Source organism: Arachis ipaensis, chromosome B9 (assembly GCF_059453495.1).
Source record: "Arachis ipaensis isolate K30076 ecotype BB chromosome B9, ASM5945349v1, whole genome shotgun sequence".
Taxonomy (NCBI): domain Eukaryota; kingdom Viridiplantae; phylum Streptophyta; class Magnoliopsida; order Fabales; family Fabaceae; genus Arachis; species Arachis ipaensis.
In genome coordinates, this window is record NC_142444.1 from 143,875,708 (window position 1) to 143,894,417 (window position 18,710).

At 39.8% G+C, this 18,710-nt stretch overlaps 2 non-coding genes across 2 annotated transcripts; one reads left to right on the forward strand and one right to left on the reverse strand.

The window, feature by feature from the left end:
- Nucleotides 1-5,132: 5,132 nt before the first annotated feature.
- On the reverse strand, nucleotides 5,133-5,240 carry LOC148546642 (small nucleolar RNA R71). The gene has a single exon (XR_015901550.1). It is a non-coding gene; the product is annotated as a small nucleolar RNA R71 (small nucleolar RNA).
- A 5,318-nt stretch (nucleotides 5,241-10,558) lies between these two features.
- On the forward strand, nucleotides 10,559-10,666 carry LOC148546643 (small nucleolar RNA R71). The gene has a single exon (XR_015900896.1). It is a non-coding gene; the product is annotated as a small nucleolar RNA R71 (small nucleolar RNA).
- Nucleotides 10,667-18,710: the final 8,044 nt, after the last annotated feature.

Genomic DNA, 18,710 nt, shown 5'->3' on the forward strand with positions numbered 1-18,710 from the left:
TTCAATAGAGTCGGGGGGAGTCTCGAGTGTCAAAAAACTGTGCCAAGAGGGAGAGAACGGTGCTGAAATAGGAGTGGGTGTCACCCAACAATTGGCACCTGAAGAGGTATGAAGATGTTGATGTGGAACTGTTGGAGTTTGAAAAAACTCCTGATAGTTCACAATATCCAAGGGATTAAGGAGTCCCATTTTCCTGAGGTATTATTATAACACCCTAATTAGCCTAAGCTTTACCTCGCGTCGTAAAGCAAAGGTTAATCAAATGTTACGATAGTTCTAAGCTCATACATATAATATATAGAAGAAAATAATATAATCTAGAAGCCCGATGAAAGATATAGCTCAAAAATAGGATTTGAAAAGTGCAAAACGTACTAACGGAGCTACTAACTTAAAGCACAAGATATAGATAAGATATAGCAAAAGACAATAGTATAATATCATAAGAATCTAGCCACAGTCCGCGGAGTTTAAACTGGCTAGCCATATATATAGACAAAACAAAACCTGAAGTTTAAAATCAGCTTATACAGTTTTGTACTCTCAATACAAGCCTCTAGGCAAAAATAAAATACAAAAGTGAGAGATGTATAACAAAATAAATAAAAAACAACTCCAAGAGTAACAGGATCCTCCGCTTCTGTCACCATCCAAGCAACTCATCGAGGTGGGTTACGACCCGCATCTAAAAAACACAACAGAAATATGGTATGAGAACCGGAGGTTCTCAGTATGGTAACAGTGCCTAGTGATGTAGGATATAAGATCCCGGGACGCCAAAGGCAATCCTAGACTTCATATCCATCACAAGATTTCAATCTTAAGGCATACTAAAACAGATAACCATAATTATATAAATCTTAACTTAAATAAACAGGGTACTCTATCTTAAGGGATTTCTATTCTAACCAAACACCGCTGTCCCACAGCCTTCACCAATCTATCTTCCATGCGATCCCATTGCCACCGGCTTTCGAACCTCCTCAATTCCAGTAGAAATCACAATTAATTGCAATGCAAGTAAATCACAAGTAGAAGTATATAAGTCAAGTAATTCAAGTAAGCAAATAGGCATGTTATTCAATTAGGCATACAATTATAAGTCGGCAAAGCAAACAAACAGATAGGAAATGCACATGATGAATGCCTGCCCTATTGGCTGTGATATCACATTGTCGGTTCAACTGCCAACCCGACACATCTCCATGTAGATGTCGCCCTTCGAAATCATCATTGGGAACCCCTGAGATATAGTGCTCGGATCACTGTCCAGGGTTTTACGCCTGCACGCTCTATTGATCCGAAGGGATGCGAGCGGGATACTCTTGCCACAGGCCTCACATCTCAACGCAACTGAGATAAACCACCACCCTTACGCCGCTGCCGCTACCTCGACAGGCGGGATCCAACCGCCGTCCTTGCCGGGCGCATAGCGTCTCATAATCTCAATTTAAAATAGTAGTTTAGTGGGTTTTCGTAAAACATTTTCAATACAACAATGATTCATCATTGCACATTCGAGTCCTCGACTCATCTCAACCACTATCGCATCAACATTTTCATTTCCGAGTCCTCGACTCATCACAACTACTGTCAATTCACATTTTAATTCCAAACTCAACAGTTCATCAGTTTTTAGTTCACATATCAGTCTACCTTCACATGCCATCAAACCATCCTCAGTACACCCGAAACCTAAGCCTCCGTTTGCCAATTTTTCATAATAATCATAAACTAAAACCCGTAGGTTATTTCCCATGTTCTCATGCCCAAAATTAAGCTCAAAAGCCTTAAAATGGTGTCACAAAAGCTTACAATCTTGTTGGAAAGGTGAAATAGTCGAAAACAAAGTTTAAATTTGAGAAACAGGGCGTGTGCGTATGCATAGGGGTGTGCGCGCGGACGCCCAAGAGATTTTTAAAACATATGCGTATGCATAGAGGTGTGCATACGCACAAGTACAAAAATTCACAAGTTCTGTTCACTCGCACAAGCTGTGCGACCGCCCTCAACAGAATGCCCTTCCCGACTTGTGCGTGCGCACAAGGGTGTACATACGCATAGATCGTAAATCCTCATTGGTGTGTGCGCGCATGATGAGCGGATAATTTATACGCCTTTTGGCATTATTTTTACATAGTTTTTAGTATGATTTAGTTAGTTTTTAGTATATTTTTATTAGTTTTTAATAAAAAATCACATTTCTGGACTTTACTATGAGTTTGTGTATTTTTCTGTGATTTCAGGTATTTTTTGGCTGAAATTGAGGGACTTGAGCAAAAATCAGATTCAGATGTTGAAGAAGGACTGCAGATGCTGCTGGATTTTGACCTCCCTGCACTCAAAGTGGATTTTCTGGAGCTACAGAACTCCAAATGGCGCGCTCTGAATTGCGTTGGAAATTAGACATCCAGGGCTTTCCAGCAATATATAATAGTCCATACTTTGCCCGAATTTAGACGACGAACGCCAGTTCCATGTTGCATTCTGGAGTTAAACGCCAGAAACAGGTTGCAAAGTGAAGTTAAACGCCAGAAACAGGTTACAAACTGGCGTTCAACTCCAAGAGAAGCCTCTACACGTGTAAAGCTCAATGTTCAGCCCAAGCACACACCAAGTGGGCCCCAGAAGTGGATTTCTGCATCATTTACTCATTTCTGTAAACCCTAGTAACTAGTCTGATATAAATAGGACCTTTTATTATTGTATTAGACATCTTTGATCAGTTTTATGCTATCTTAGACCTTTATGGGGGCTGGCCACTCGGCCATGCCTGGACCTTGCTCTTATGTATTTTCAACGGTAGAGTTTCTACACACCATAGATTAAGGTGTGGAGCTCTGCTGTTCCTCATGAATTAATACAAAGTACTATCATTTTTCTATTCAATTCAAGCTTATTCCGATTCTAAGATATTCATTCACACTTCAATATGAATGTGATGATCATGACAGTCATCATCATTCCCAACCTATGAACGCGTGCTTGATAACCACTTCCGTTCTACCTTAGATTGAATGAATATCTCTGGGATTCCTTAATCAGAGTCTTCGTGGTATAAGTTAGAATCCATGGACGGCCATTCTTGAGATCCGGAAAGTCTAAACCTTGTCTGTGGTATTCCGAGTAGAATCTGGGAAGGGATGGCTGCGACGAGCTTCAAACTCGCGAGTGCTGGGCGTAGTGACAGACGCAAAAGGATCAATGGATCCTATTCCAGTATGATCGAGAACCGACAGATGATTAGCCATGCAGTGACAGCGCATTTGACCATTTTCACTGAGAGGACAGGATGTAGCCATTGACAACGGTGATGCCTAACATACAGCTTGCCATAGAAAGGAGTATGAATGATTGGATGAAGACAATAGGAAAGCAAAGGTTCAGGAGGAACAAGCATCTTCATACGCTTATCTGAAACTCTTACCAATGAATTACATAAGTATCTCTATCTTTAATTTACGTTTTATTTATATCTTAATTATATTTTAATTATCAAATATCCATAACCATATGAATCTGCCTGACTGAGATTTGCAAGATGACCATAGCTTGCTTCAAGCCGACAATCTCCGTGGGATCGACCCTTACTCACGTAAGGTTTATTACTTGGACGACCCAGTGCACTTGCTGGTTAATTGTGTGAAGTTGTGACAAAGAACTAAGATAATGAAAGCGTATTAAGTTTTTAGCGCCGTTACCAAGGAATGAACCGTCACGATTTCTGCGCACCAAGTTTTTGGCGCCGTTGCCGGGGATTGTTCGAGTTTGGACAACTGACGGTTCATCTTGTTGCTCAGATTAGGTAATTTTATTTTATTTTTAAGCTTTTTTATTTCATATTTTCGAAATTAATGCTAACAATTAATGTGATTGATTCAAAATTTTTAAGTTTGTTACTTGCCTAGTAAGAAAGGTGCAATCTTTAAACTCTAGAATAATACCTTTTTAGTTTCTTCTTAGTCAAGTAATCAACTTTGATTTCAAAAATCAAATCTTTTAAATTTCTTTTTCAAATCTTTTTCAAAATAAATGTCAATCACATCTTTTTCAAAATCAATTTCAAAATCTTTTCCAACTTCTTTTCTAACTTCTTATCTTTTCAAAAATTGATTTTCAAATCTTTTTTCAATTAACTACTTGACTTTTTGTTTGATTTTAAAAGTTTACTATTTCAATCATATCTTTTTCAAAACTACCTAACTAATTCTATCTCTAATTTTCGAAAATCCCTTCCCTCTTTTTCAAAATTCCTTTTTAAATTAACTAATTGTTTTAAATTTAATTTAATTTGATTCAATTTTCCTTTCTTAATTTTCGAACTTTAATTTTTATTTTTTATTTTAAATTCAATTTAAAAACAAAAATACTTTTATTTTAATTTATTTAATTTTCAAATTTCTCTTCTCCTCATCTCTTTCTAATTATTTATTCATCTACTAACACCCCTCTTTCACCCAAGAATTCGAACTCATTCCTCTCCCTTGTGTTTGGATTCTTATCTTTTCCTTCCTCCATTATTCTCTTCTTATACTTACATAAGGAATCTCTATACTGTGACACAGAGGATTCCTCTTCTTTTCTGTTTTCTTCTTTTTCATATGAGCAGGAATAAGGATAAGAACATTCTTGTTGAAGCTGACCCTAAACCTAAAAGGACTCTGAAGAGGAAGCTAAGGGAAGCTAAAGTACAACTCTCTGGAGAAAATCTGACAGAAATTTTTGAAAAAGAAGGAGATATGGCCGAAAATAATAACAATGCAAGGAAGATGCTTGGTGACTTTACTGCACCTAATTCCAATTTACATGGAAGAAGCATCTCAATCCCTGCCATTGGAGCAAACAATTTTGAGCTAAAACCTCAATTAGTTTCTCTGATGCAACAGAATTGCAAGTTTTATGGACTTCCATCCGAAAATCCCTTTCAGTTCTTAACTGAATTCTTGCAGATCTGTGATACTGTTAAGACCAATGGGGTTGATCCCGAGGTCTACAGGCTTATGCTTTTCCCATTTGCTGTAAGAGACAGAGCTAGAATATGGTTGGACTCTCAACCTAAAGACAGCCTGAACTCTTGGGATAAGCTGGTCACGGCTTTCCTAGCCAAGTTCTTTCCTTCTCAAAAGCTTAGCAAGCTTAGAGTGGATGTTCAAACCTTCAGACAGAAGGAAGGTGAATCCCTCTATAAAGCTTGGGAGAGATACAAGAAACTGACCAAAAAGTGTCATTCTGATATGCTTTCAGAATGGACCATCCTGGATATATTCTATGATGGTTTGTCTGAATTATCAAAGATGTCATTGGACCATTCTGCAGGTGGATCCATTCACCTAAAGAAAACGCCTGCAGAAGCTCAAGAACTCATTGACATGGTTGCAAATAACCAGTTCATGTACACTTCTGAAAGAAATCCTGTGAGTAATGGGACGCCTCAGAGGAAGGAAGTTCTTGAAATTGATACTCTGAATGCCATATTGGCTTAGAATAAAATATTGACTCAGCAAGTCAATATGATCTCTCAGAGTCTGAATGGATTGAAGGAATCATCCAACAGTACTAAAGAGGCATCTTCTGAAGAAGAAGCTTATGATCCTGAGAACCCTGCAATAGTAGAGGTGAATTACATGGGTGAACCCTATGGAAACACCTATAATCCCTCATGGAGAAATCATCCAAATTTCTCATGGAAGGATCAACAAAAGCCTCAACAAGGCTTTAATAATGGTGGAAGAAACAGGTTTAGCAATAGCAAGCCTTTTTCATCATCCACTCAGCAACAGACAGAGAATTCTGAGCAGAATCCATCTAGCTTAGCAAATATAGTCTCTGATCTATCTAAGGCCACTGTAAGTTTCATGAATGAAACAAGGTCCTCCATTAGAAATTTGGAGGCACAAGTGGGCCAGCTGAGTAAAAGAGTCACTGAAACTCCTCCTAGTACTCTCCCAAGCAATACAGAAGAAAATCCAAAGAGAGAGTGCAAGGCCATTGATTTAACCATCATGGCCGAACCTACAAGGGAGGAGGAGGACGTGAATCCTAGTGCGGAAGACCTCCTGGGACGTCCAGTGACCAATAAGGAGTTTCCCTTCGAGGAACTAAAGGAATCTGAGGCTCAATTAGAGACCATAGAGATTCCATTGAACCTCTTTCTGCCCTTCATGAGCTCTGATGAGTATTCGTCCTCTGAAGAGGATGAAGAAATTACTGAAGAGCAAGTTGCTAAGTACCTTGGTCCAATCATGAAGCTGAATGCCAAATTATTTGGTAATGAGACTTGGAAAGATGAACCTCCCTTGTTCACCAATGAACTGAATGTATTGGATAGGCAGAAATTACCTCAAAAGAAATAGGATCCTGGCAAATTCTTAATACCCTGTACCATAGGCACCATGACCTTTGAGAAGGCTCTGTGTGACCTGGGGTCAGGAATAAACTTAATGCCACTCTCTATAATGGAGAAACTTGGGATCTTTGAGGTGCAAGCTGCCAGAATCTCATTAGAGATGGCAGACAACTCAAGAAAACAGGCTTATGGACAAGTAGAGGACGTGTTAGTAAAGGTTGAAGGCCTTTACATCCCTGCTGATTTCATAATCCTAGACACTGGGAAGGAAGAGGATGAATCCATCATCCTTGGAAGACCCTTCCTAGCCACAGCAAGAGCTGTGATTGATGTGGACAGAGGAGAATTGGTCCTTCAACTGAATAAGGACAACCTTGTGTTTAAGACTCAAGGATCTCCTTCTGTAACCATGGAGAGGAAGCATGAAAAGCTTCTCTCACTGCAGAGTCAACCAAAGCCCCCACAATCAAACTCCAAGTTTGGTGTTGGGAGGTAACGTGGCAGAAATTGGCGAGTCAAGAATTGTTATAAGATATGCGTTGCAAGTATAGTTCTTAACCAACCAGAAATATGCTTATCAATTTAGAAGGTTTGTCACAAAAATTAAAATTAAAATACTGGGAGTACGAATCCCAAGTCGTCTCCCAACGAGTTGCAGAAATGTGTGCTATTTTATTAATCAGATATTTTCAAAAAGAGTTTGAGTTGAATAAACAGGAAATTAAATTGGGGAAATTAAGTAATTTAAATAAAAGCCTTGACTGGGAGTAGATTAGTTGGAAGCCCTATTCTTGTTGCAGTACTCTCAAGATTAATTGATAATTGAAGGTTGTTCTGTTTAGTTATCCCTTACTAGGTAAGGGAAAGTCAAACAAGTTGGAATGCTGTTTCTATTCACAAGTCCCAATCGGAAGGACTGGCATTAGTGACTAGATGGCAATCTAACAATAAACCCAATTACAATTTCTCTTTTGAGCATTCCAACTCAAGGGTTCCTTTCAATCAACTCCCCATCAAGTTAGGGAACTACTCGCTCATTGTGAATGTAGAACTCATAACATAGGAAAGGGAATTAAAGAAAGACATGATAAATAAAACTCAAAGGAATCAATTAAAAATAAAAGTAACTCTTGTATTAATAAATTCTAAAATAATCCAATAGTAAAATTGAGTAAATTAAAGGACATGGAAGAGTAAAGCCAAGTAAAGAAAACAAATTAGAATGACGAAGTCTTGATGAGGTAATAACTCTTCTCAATATCCCAATGCAAAGAGCAATAGAAATAATAATCCTAAGAACTATGAATGTGTAGAGAGAAAAACCTGGAAGAGGAGTAAAACTAGATCTAAAAAACTAAAACTGTGTAGAATAAATGTTGTTTTGGTTTCTGCATGTCCTCTGGCTCTAGTCTGCTTTTCCAGGCCAAAAACTGGGTCAAAACAGGGCCTAAAATCGTCCCCATCGAATTCTGCAGATTATGCAGATCGCGCACGTCACGCGATCGCGTCATTCATGCGGACGCGTCATTCGGCGTTTTGCTTTGCCACGCGGGCGCGTCGTCCACGCCTCCGCGTCACTTGTGCTATTCCAATCCGCGCGGTCACGTGAGCCATGCGGCCGCGTCACTGCGATTTCCTCTCTTTCGCGCGGTCGCGTGAGCCATGCGACCCCGTCACTTCTCGCTGGTCATCTCCTCAATTTCTTGTGTTTCTTCCATTTTTGCAAGCTTCCTTTCCAATCTCCAATTCATTCATGTCCTATAAAGACTGAAACACTTAACACACAGATCACAGCATCAAATGGAATAAAGGAGAATTAAAATACATAATTAAAATTCTCTAGGAAGCAAGTTTTCAATCATGTAATAATTTTAGGAAGGAAATATAAATGCATGCTAATCATATGAATAAGTGGGTAAAGATCATGATAAAACTACACAATTAAACACATTATAAACCATAAAATAGTGGTTTATCAACCTCCAGTAGTCTGGTCACTTCCTTCTTGACAACCTCTAAGATAGTGGGGTTCAGTCTTCTCTGGGGTTGACGAACGGGCCTTGCTCCCTCTTCTAAAAATATTCTGTGCTCACATACTTGAGGGTTGATGCCTACTATATCTGCCAAACTCCACCCAATTGCCTTCTTGTGCCTCCTCAGCACACTAAGTAACTGCTCTTCTTGTTGAGAAGTGAGTTCCCGTGCAATGATAACTGGAAACTTCTGCTTGTCCTTAAGGTAAGCATATTTGAGGTGTAGGGGAAGGGGTTTCAACTCTAACTTCTGCTCATGGTTAGGCTCTGGATTGTCTGGAGCTGGTGATAATGGCAAAGTGCCCTCATTGTCGTTCAAGAGTGTCCCCACACTCGGACCTTGTCCTGTGTGCTTCTCCTCTAACTCCTCCTGGTAAACTTCAGCTACAGTTTCATCTATGATGTAACACTGGAAGATAGAATGATCTTCTGGAGGGTGCTTCATAACTCCATTCAGATTGAAACTTACTAATCGGCCATCTATTTTAAAAAAGTATGTTCCTAAAAAAGCATCCAATTTTAACTTTGATGTCTTCATGAATGGTCTTCCAAGTAGGATTGATGATGGCTTCTCTGAGTCATTTTGGGGCATCTCCAGGATATAAAAATCAGTGGGGAATGTGAGCCCCTTAATGCCCACTAATACATCTTCAGCAACTCCAACCACTGTAATAATGCTTTTATCTGCTAACACAAAACGAGCTGCCGACCTTTTTAAAGGAGGGAGCCTCAAAATATCATATATAGACAAAGGCATTATACTCACACATGCTCCTAAATCACACATGCAGTCAGAAATTATCACACCACCAATAATACAATTAACCATACAAGGACCTGGGTCACTACACTTCTCAGGTAAACCACCCATTAAAGCAGATATGAAACTACCTAAAGGTATAGTTTCTAATTCATTAATTTTGTCTTTATGTATATATAAATCTTTTAGAAACTTTGAATATTTAGGTACCTGTTGAATAACATCAAAAAGAGGAACAGTTACCTCAACCTTTTTGAATATCTCTACCATTTTGGGATCAGGTTCCAGCTGCTTCCTGGGCTTCCTTGCAAGTTGTGGAAATGGAATGGGAGTGGTGTCTTCTACAGTATCTGCGCCCTGTGGTGCTTCCTCCTGTGGTTGAACTTCTTCTTTTTCAGCTATGTCCTGTATGTCCTCTTCCTCTTCAACATCTTCTATTTTCACTACCTCTTCAGCTGAGGCGTGTTCTGGTAGGCTTGGCTCCTCCTGATTCCTCTCCTGCAGTGTGGTTTCGGACCTGAGGGTGATGGCATTAATGCGACCCTTTGGATTGGGTAATGGTTGAGAGGGAATTCCACTGGAGCTCAAAGGTTGGTTATTGGAGTTATTCATTGATCCAATCTGTGAGACAAGAGCTTGCAAAGTAGCGTTCAGACCATTTAGAGTGGCATTAATGTTATTTTCCATGGTCTGTTGTCTCCGATCAATGGATTGTAGTAAATCATCATTAGAATATGAGGAAGGATAAGTAATTTGAGAGGTCTGCTATTGGGTATTCTGTGGTCCTTGGGATTGTCTCAGGTGAGGTACTCTGTAAGGCTGGTTCTGGTTCTGCTGCCTATTGTTGTTATTATTCTACCTCAGATTTTCCTGATTGTCTCTGCCTCCTCTGTTGTTGTTGTTGTCCCTCCAATTCTGGTTAGAATTGTCCTGCCATCCATGGTTGTAATTGCCACCTTGATTGTACCCTTGGTTGGGGCAGTCATAGAAGTTATGAGTGGCTGTCATAGTGTTGTCTTCCTGTTGGAGCTGCGGACATTCATCAGTATAGTGGCTATAATCAGCACAGATTCCACAAACTCTCTGTGGGACTAACTGTTGGCTTTGCTGTGGTGGAGAAGGTTGAGCTTGCTGAACTTGTTGTTGATTCAATTGCATCTGCTTCAGCAAGTTGGTCATTTCACAGATACTCTGAGTTAGAGCAGCAGTCTCTCTGCTAGAGGATACTTCTGCAACAGCTTTTGAACGGCCTTATTTCTGCCTGTGATTCCGAGTAGATTCAGCTAAATCACTGATCAATTGCCATGCCTCATCAGTGGTCTTGTACTTTTTCATAGACCCATTGCTAGCACTTTCCAATGTGGTCTTATCTTGGGGCCTCATGCCCTGTGTGACGTAACCGAGTAACACTATCTTCTCAATCATATGATGAGGGCATGCTTTCAGAAGATTATTGAAGCGCTCCCAGTATTCATAGAGAGTCTCAAATTCATCCTGAACAATCATGGAAATGTCTTTCCTCAGTTTATCAGTAACTTCAGCTGGAAAGAATTTTTCCAAGAATTCTCTTCTCAGTGTATCCCAGTTGGATACAGTTGCTGCGGGTTGAGTGTAGTATCACTCTCTTGCCTTTCCCTCAAGAGAAAACGGGAAGGCTTTCAACAGAATTGAAGTTGCATCTACACCATCACGCCTGACAGTAGAACAGGCTGCTTGGAAATCTCTCAGCTGCTTGATAGGCTCTTGAGCAGGTAAGTCATGAAACTTGGGCATCAAATTGAGCAGTGCAGTCTTTATTTCAAAGTCTGTAGCCACCGCTGGGTGATGCGCTTGAAACGGTTGCATTGTAAAATCAGGGGCTCCAGCCTCCTGGATAGTAACTCTCATAGGTGCTGCCATGTCACCTATACGTAAATCAACTGAATTAGTAGAACGGGGGCTGGTTTCTTCCTCAAATGACGTTTCAGATCCGCCCTCAAAGAGGACTAACCGACGCCGAGCTTGCCTTATTCGTGAAATAGTTCTTTCAAACTCAGGATCGAATACTGGCAAGCTTGGATCAGGAAGTGAACACGTCATCTAGTGAAAGAAACAAGCAGCTCATAGTAGTAAAATAAAACAAAATGCAAATAAATAAAATCCAATCAATACCTTTAGCACTCTATTGCAACTCCCCGGCAACGGCGCCAAAAATTGACGTGGCGGAAATTGGCGAGTCAAGAATTTTTATAAGATATGCGTTGCAAGTATAGTTCTTAACCAACCAGAAATCCGCTTATCAATTTAGAAGGGTTGTCACAAAAATTAAAATTAAAATACTGGGAGTATGAATCCCAGGTCGTCTCCCAACGAGTTGCAGAAATGTGTGCTATTTTATTAATCAGATATTTTCAAAAAGAGTTTGAGTTGAATAAACAGGAAATTAAATTGGGGAAATTAAGTAATTTAAATAAAAGCCTTGACTGGGAGTAGATTAGTTGGAAGCCCTATTCTTGTTGCAGTACTCTCAAGATTAATTGATAATTGAAGGTTGTTCTGTTTAGTTATCCCTTACTAGGTAAGGGAAAGTCAAACAAGTTGGAATGCTGTTTCTATTCACAAGTCCCAATCCGCTTACTTGGAAGGACTGGCGTTAGTGACTAGATGGCAATCCAACAATAAACCCAATTACAATTTCTCTTTTGAGCATTCCAACTCAAGGTTTCCTTTCAATCAACTCCCCATCAAGTTAGGGAACTACTCGCTCATTGTGAATGTAGAACTCATAACATAGGAAAGAGAATTAAAGAAAGACATGATAAATAAAACTCAAAGGAATCAATTAAAAATAAAAGTAACTCTTGTATTAATAAATTCTAAAATAATCCAATAGTAAAATTGAGTAAATTAAAGGACATGGAAGAGTAAAGCTAAGTAAATAAAACGAACTAGAATGACGAAGTCTTGATGAGGTAATAACTCTTCTCAATATCCCAATGGAAAGAGCAATAGAAATAATAATCCTAAGAACTATGAATGTGTAAAGAGAAAAACCTAGAAGAGGAGTAAAACTAGATCTAAAAAACTAAAACTGTGTAGAATGAATGTTGTTTTGGTTTCTGCATGTCTTCTGGCTCTAGTCTGCTTTTCCAGGCCGAAAACTGGGTCAAAACAGGGCTCAAAATCGCCCCATCGAATTCTGCAGATTATGCAGATCGCGCACATCACGCGGTCGCGTCATTCATGCGGACGCGTCATTCGGCGTTTTGCTTTGCCACGCGGGCGCGTCGTCCACGCCTCCGCGTCACTTGTGCTATTCCAATCCGCGCAGTCGCGTGAGCCATGCGGCCGCGTCACTGCGATTTCCTTTCTTTCGCGCTGTCGCATGAGCCATGCGGCCGCGTCAATTCTCGCTGATCATCTCCTCAATTTCTTGTGTTCCTTCCATTTTTGCAAGCTTCCTTTCCAATCTCCAATTCATTCATGCCTTATAAAGCCTGAAACAGTTAATACACAGATCATGGCATCGAATAGAATAAATGAGAATTAAAATACATAATTAAAAGTCTCTAGGAAGCAAGTTTTCAATCATGTAATAATTTTAGGAAGGAAATATAAATGCATGCTAATCATATGAATAAGTGGGTAAAGATCATGATAAAACTACACAATTAAACACATTATAAACCATAAAATAGTGGTTTATCAACCTCCCCACACTTAAACATTAGCATGTCCTCATGCTTAGTTGAAAGAGATAAAATAAATGAGTAGGAACATGTAAAACTCATGCAATGCAATGCAACCTATATATATATGAATGCAACTATATGATTTTTGTCCACTTGATCAATAGCAAATAAGCTCTTCAAAACAATTACAAATCAAATTCCACTAATTCAATTCTTATACAGTAAGAACAGATAAAAATGCAAGAAGATAGCTCATGAAAGCAGGGAACATAGAATTTCAAGCATTGAACCCTCACTGATGATGTATGTATACTCTAGTCTCTCTAGTGTATAGGGTAATCACTCTATCCTTCTCTAATCATGCTCTCTAATTTTTTTTTTTTTTTGCTCTTCTCCTAACCAATCAACAACATTTAATATATCAATACAAACATCATGAGGTCTTTTCAAGGTTGTAATGGGGCTAAGGTAATGGTAAGGATACATATATGGCTAAGTAAGCTTATAAACTGAATCTTTAATTAACCCAAGCTTTAACATAACTATATATATATATATATATATATATATATATATATATATATATATATATATATATATATATATATATATATATATATATATATATATTCTATATAACTTTAGAATTTATACCTAACTACCCAGAATTTTCCTTTCACATTCCATACTCATGTATCAACTTTTTATCTTAATTTTATCATACATGCATTGATCTTTGAATTCTTAACTTTACATTTGGGTAATTTTGTCCCCTTATTTATTTATTGAATAATTTTTTTTGGTTTTTTTTCATAAGCATAAAAATAACATAGCTTATCGATGCACACAGATTTTCAATTTTTTTTTATAGTTTCACATGAGTAGGTCTCCAAATTTCCATTATATTATCATGACACATTCCCTTATTATCTTTTGTTCCCACAATTTCCCATACTCAATTAGCACACACAATTCTATCTTAAGCTAACCAAAGATTCAGTTTGGGATATATAATTGTTTTTCCGCTTAAGGCTAGTAATGTGGTAAAATATAGAACAAATGGGATTCAAAGGCTCAAAGTGGCTAACAAAGGTAATTGAAAAGGTAGGCTTAATTTGGATAAGTGAGCTAAACAATTAATGGCCTCAATCATATGCAAACATATAAATATAATAAATATTGGACATATAGGATGAAACAAAATATAGATTACAATCATAGAGAAGTAAACACACAAGAATAAAATAATTATGGTTAAATAATATAACCATGCATAAAGGCTCAAATCTCACAGGTTGTGTGTTCTTTAGCTTAAAAATCATGTTCCAAAGACAACTTCAAGCAAATTTAACATAGAAGTTTTGATTAAAATCAGTGAAATTTTGTTCCAAAGATAGGGTCTTAGAAGAAACTTATTGTCTTTTCAGTCAAGTAGAACATGCATGCAACTAATCTATTACTATGCAATTTATCCTATTCTACAAAAGAAAAACTAACTAAATATCCTAATTTATTGGTGTTTAGGGAAGAGAAATTACCTCCGGGAGTCAGGTACTGACCGACCTCCCCACACTTAAGGCTTTGCACCGTCCTCGGTGCCATCTGTCAGGAACAGGGGTGGGCTGGTAGCAGTATCTCCACAGTCGGGACCATCATGGCTCCCTGTGCTGGTAAAGGAAGTGGAGTCCGGAGTGTCTGAGTCCTTGAATTTTTCCATGATCAGCTCCTTGAGGTATGTGAATCGGCGCTTGTTACGACGCTCTCTCATCTTAGCTTTGTGTTCCTGCCGATCCAACCTTTCGAGTATCTGATGGAGCAGTTGGTCTGTGGTAGGTGCTTGTGGTGTTGAAGGAGGAATGTCTGCAGCCGGTTCAATAGGTTGGCTTGTAGTGGCTGCTGAGAGTCTGATATATTTCCCATTAGGGACATATTGATCATCTCGTGGAAGCATGGCTTTGGTGTCCCCAGCTCTGAAGGAGACTCCGGCTGCGGAGACGAGATCTGAGACCAAGGCAGGAAAAGGTAAGTTGCCCGCAATTTGTACGTGTCCCATGGCATTCCGGATGTGTCTTGGTAGGTTCAGAGGTTGGTCAGTAAGGATGCACCATAGTAGAACGGCCATGTCTGCAGTGAAGGAGGACTCGTGAGTGCTCGAAAAGACGTAATGGGACATGATCTGTGCCCATACGCGAGCCTCCAAGGTAAGTGCTAAAGCCGAGATTCCCTTAGGGCGAGTACGATGGTATCCGTAGATCCATCGGCTACCAGGTAGTGTGATAACTCTGAAAACGGCGTCCCAGTCAAATTAGTACATTTGGCACTTGAGTGCAGCTTCTTGAAAGGCGTCCAAACCTTCTGGAATAGGGGGAAGACCTAGATCTCTTTGAATGGCCTCTTCTGTAATGGGGACTTGCTTCTGACGGATAAAGACAGACTGCAGGGTTGGCAGGTGGAAGTTGGAGTAGAACTCGACTACCCAAGAAAGATTGACCTGCCTCGGCTGTCTCTGTAGGAAACCCCATTGTCTTCGTTCAATTTGCGGCTCAACAAAAGTAGCAATATTGGGCGGGAGGATAAGAAGGTATTCGTTGTTGTAGCTCCGTTCTGCCAGGATAGGGAACATCTGCTCGCAGTAGCGATTGGGAAATCGCGCAGTGTCCTTTGCTAGGAAGGCTCTCTCCTTATCATCGACCTTTATAATCCTCTTAATCCTTTTTGTTGAGGGCTTGACTGCAGTTGAAGAAGGCTCTGCCACTAGTGCTCTCTTTGTTCCTCTCCTTGCTGTTGATTTGGGAGTAGCTTTCTCTTTGCCCTTCTTGGTGGCCATGCTGAAAAAGGGAAGAGAAAGTAAATTAAATTCAAAGAAATAGAGCAAGGAAGAGAACGGAAAAGGGTGGTTATGAATGCACATTAAAAGGTAAACGATGTTAACACATGGTCATGACTACATGTGAAAATTCATTAATGGAAAATAGTTAGTGCATATGACGACAAGTGAATGCAAGGTGTTTATTGGCATGCTGGCAAAGGCATGAGTAGCATAGATCAAGCATCACTCGTAGCAAACCATCACGTTTGTATTGACAATTATTTTCGATGAATAAAATATAAAAGGGGTTTTTGTGAAAAACGGGCATTTAATAGTAGAATATAATAACGTAAAAAAGTGCATAATGCCATATGGGCTTTTTCACAAACACATAGCATGCATGATAATTAAGGTATAAAAAGTATTAAATTGAACATGCAAGCAACCCTTTAAAAAGTAATATATAATTGCCAAACAAATTAACAACAAACCACAAGCATATAATGAGAAATAATGACTCAAGTAAAATTCCAACACCAAGTAAAAAGGAAAAAGAAAGAAAAAAAGAAAATATGAATAATGAAAGTAAAAAGAAAAAGAAAAGAAAGTAAAATATAAAAATAAGAAGAATAATAGAAAACTAAGGGGAGAAGAAGAAAAGAAAAACCTTGTTAATGGGGGTGAGCGAGAGTGTGTGAGTGTAAAAAGTGAGAAAGAAGGAAGAAGGAAGAAGGAAGAAATAAGGAGGAAAAAGGAAAAATAGGATTTGGGAAAGAGAAAGATAAGATAAGTGGCAAATCAAGGAAGCTGTGCGGCGCAATCGACGCGGTCGCGTGGAGCACGCGGTCGCGTGACTTGCGCTGATACTGATTGACGCGGTCGCGTCAGTCACGCGATTGCGTGACCCGATTTATGCTACTGGCGCGAGGGCAGCCTCGCACTCGCACAACTCTCTGTTCGAAATTTTTGTTTTCACCAAATCTTGAGTGACGCGATCGCGTGGGGCATGCGATCGCGTGAGTGGTCATGAGAAGGATATGACGCGGTCGCGTCGGTCACGCGGCCGCGTGGGAAGGATTGTGCGTTCAGCACCAATCCAGCACCACTCTAGCACAACTTTCGGTCGTGCATCCTTTTGACGTCGAATTCCAGGGCACGCGGCCGCGTGAGTGACGCGGTCGCGTGGGAGGCCAATATTCCCTAGTGACGTGGACGCGTCGGCGACGCGGTCGCGTGGGGTGATTTGTGCCAAAGGCAAGCCTCCAGCCACGCTCTTGCGTGACTCTCTGTTCATTTTATTAATTCCTCCCATCTCCTGCAACGCGGACGCGTCAATGAGGCGGTCGCGTCGCGTAAATTTTTTTTTTTCAATTAAAAATAAAAGTATGTAAATGCAGATGCATGAAATGTACTAATAAAGAGAAGAGTTATTAAATAGAAAAACCAAGAATAAAGAAAAGAACGATCATACCATGGTGGGTTGTCTCCCACCTAGCACTTTGCTTTAACGTCCGTAAGTTGGACGCTCCACTAGCTCAATCTTCGGCTATGTGGGGATCTTCCAAGAGAAAGATCTCGAGCTCCTTGTTTTTCTGCATCTGCTTGCCATGGTACAGCTTTAAACGATGTCCATTGACTTTGATAAGTTCAGAGCTTGAAGGATGGCTTAGGTGATAAACTCCGTACGGTTTGGCCTTCTCTACTCTGTATGGACCTTCCCATCTTGATCTCAACTTGCCTGGCATGAGCCTCAGTCGAGATTTGTAAAGGAGGACTAAGTCCCCGGGTTGGAACTCTTTTCTCTTAATGTGCTGATCATGTACAGCCTTCATCTTCTCCTTGTATAGTCTTGAGTTCTCATAAGCTTCTAGGCAAAGGCTTTCCAGTTCTTGCAGTTGCAATTTCCTTTCAGCTCTGGCTTTCTCAATTCCCATGTTGCACTCTTTTACTGCCCAAAAGGCTTTGTGCTCTACTTCAACAGGGAGATGACAAGCTTTTCCATAAACTAAGCGGAAAGGACTCATCCCAATGGGTGTTTTGTATGCTGTTCTGTATGCCCAGAGTGCATCTTGTAGCCTAGTGCTCCAGTCTCTTCTATGAGGTTTGACTATCTTCTGCAAGATACGCTTTATCTCTCTGTTTGACACCTCGGCTTGCCCATTAGTCTGAGGATGGTAGGCTGTTGCAACCTTATGAATTATCCCATGCCTCTTCATTAATCCTGTTAGTCTCCTGTTACAAAAATGGGTGCCTTGATCGCTCACGATTGCTCGTGGTGATCCAAAGCGACAAATAATATAGTTTCTCACAAAGGAAACAACAGTGTTAGCATCATCAGTGTGGGTAGGAATTGCTTCCACCCATTTGGAAACGTAATCCACAGCTAACAATATATAAAAATAACCATTAGAATTTGGAAATGGACCCATGAAGTCAATGTCCCAGACGTCAAAAATTTCACAGAAAAGCATAATTTATTGAGGCATCTCATCCCTCCTAGATATATTACCAAATTTTTAGAATGGGAAACAAGATCTACAAAATTCAGCAGCGTCTCTAAAAAGTGTAGGCCACCAGAATCCACAGTCTAAGATTTTTGTAGCTGTTCTTTGAGGGCCAAAATGTCCTCCACTCTCAGATGAGTGACATGCCTCTAAGATGGACTGAAATTCTGATTGAGGCACACACCGTCTAATTACCTGGTCAGCGCCACATCTCCATAAATATGGGTCATCCCATATATAATATTTAGACTCGCTTTTCAGCTTGTCTCTTTAATGCTTAGAAAAGTTTGGAGGAAAGGTGCGGCTAACTAGATAATTAGCTACAGGTGCATACCAAGGGACTACCTCAGATACTGCTTGCAGGTTATCAAATGGGAAATTATCAGCTATAGGAGTGGGGTCATCTGTGATGTGCTCAAGGCGACTCAAGTGGTCTGCCACTAAATTCTGGTTACCACTCCTATCCTTAATTTCTAAATCAAATTCTTGTAATAGCAGTATCCAACGTATAAGCCTTGGTTTAGACTCCTTTTTAGCTAATAGATACTTTAGAGCTGCGTGGTCTGAGTACACTACTACCTTCGTAC